This window comes from Saccopteryx leptura, chromosome 1 (assembly GCF_036850995.1).
Source record: "Saccopteryx leptura isolate mSacLep1 chromosome 1, mSacLep1_pri_phased_curated, whole genome shotgun sequence".
Taxonomy (NCBI): Eukaryota; Metazoa; Chordata; class Mammalia; order Chiroptera; family Emballonuridae; genus Saccopteryx; species Saccopteryx leptura.
The window spans coordinates 75629953-75631511 of record NC_089503.1 but is presented as its reverse complement, the minus strand read 5'-3'; the positions used below and the strand labels follow the sequence as shown (position 1 = coordinate 75631511).

Genomic DNA, 1559 nt, shown 5'->3' with positions numbered 1-1559 from the left:
CCCAAAACCCTGACCCAGTGCCTCACCCTGTGCTACTTCACGGGGGATGAGGTGACACAACACTCCGGGCATGACAAGGAGCAGTGGCTGGTGATCAAGCAGCAGGTGTACAACATCAGCAAGTTCACCCGCCAGTACCCTGGAGGCTCCCGGGTTATCAGCCATTATGCAGGGCAGGGTGCCACTGGTGCCTTTGTGGCATTCCACACCAACAAGGAAGTATATGAACTCTCTCATGATTGGAGACATGTCTCCAGAGCAGCCCAGCCTGAGCCTCTGAAGAATAAAGAGCTGAAAATGAGTTCCAGGAGCTACAGGCCACAGTGGAATGAATGGGCTCATGAAGGACAACCTTGTCTTCCTCCTGCTGTACCTGCTACACATCCTGCTGCTGGGTGTGTTGCTGCCTGGCTCACTCTTTGGGTCTTTTAGGCATCCATTGTGTCCTGCCTCCCTTGTGCAGTGCTACTTAGCTCAGGTTGGGCCCAGGTTGTCTGGCTGCAGCATGACTTTGGACACCTGTCTGTCTTCAGCACCTCTTCATGGAGCCACCTGCTACATTATTTTGTGATTGGCCACCAGACGGGGACTCCTGCCAGTTGGTGGAACCACATGCACTTCCAGCACCATGCCAAGTCCAACAGCTCCTGCAAAGACTCAGACATCAACATGCACCCCTTCTTCTTTGCCTTGGGAAGGTACTCTCTGTGGTGCTTGGGAAACAGAAGAAAAAGTACGTACCATACAACCACCTGCACAAATACTTCTTGATTGGCCCCAGCCTTGCTGCCTCTCTACTTCCCTAGTATATTGTCTATTGTGTTATCCAATGGAAGAAGTGGGTGGATTAGGCCTGGATGAGCGCTTTCTATGTCCCCATTTTCCTCACCTAAGTGCTGTTTTGGGGAGTAAGAGGCCTCCTAGGCCTTGTTTTTATGGTCAGGTTCCTGGAAAGCAGCTGGTTTATGTGAATGACACAGTTCAACCATATCCCCATGCACATTGGTCACGACCAGAACAGGGACTGGGTTTCCACCCAGCTTTAGGCAACATGCAATGTCCAGAAATCCACCTTCAATGACTGGTTCAGTAGACATCTCTACTTCCAAATTGAACACCATCTTTTCCCCACAATGCCTTGGCATAGTTACCAGAAAATGGCTCTCCTGGTGCGATCCCTGAGTTCCGAGATCAGTAGAGAATACCAATCCAAGCTTCTGCTCTCAGCCTTCACCAAAATTGTTCATTCACTGAAAGTGTGTGGGAAAATCTGGCCGGATACCTATCTTCACCAGTAACAACAGCCACCGCCCCAAATCTGGAAGAGGAGCCTCTGGAGCCAAAGCAGAGGGGAGCTTGAAGAACAATGCCTCTACTATTTTAATACTCAGAGGAGGTTTGTTTGAGGAGATAAATGCTCTGGCTCAAATCCTTCTTCTTTATTTTCTAGGCAGATCTGTGACACAAAGAGGGTAAGGAAATATGCAAGTCCCCTGGAAAAAGGGGGCTCCATAAACAAGTGAGCAAATGAGGCAACCTAATTTTCTCCTCCCTAGAAA

At 49.5% G+C, this 1559-nt stretch overlaps 1 pseudogene; it reads left to right on the top strand.

Moving 5' to 3' along the window:
• The first annotated feature begins 208 nt into the window (after window positions 1-208).
• Window positions 209-1298, top strand: LOC136388916 (acyl-CoA (8-3)-desaturase-like; annotated as a pseudogene).
• Window positions 1299-1559: the final 261 nt, after the last annotated feature.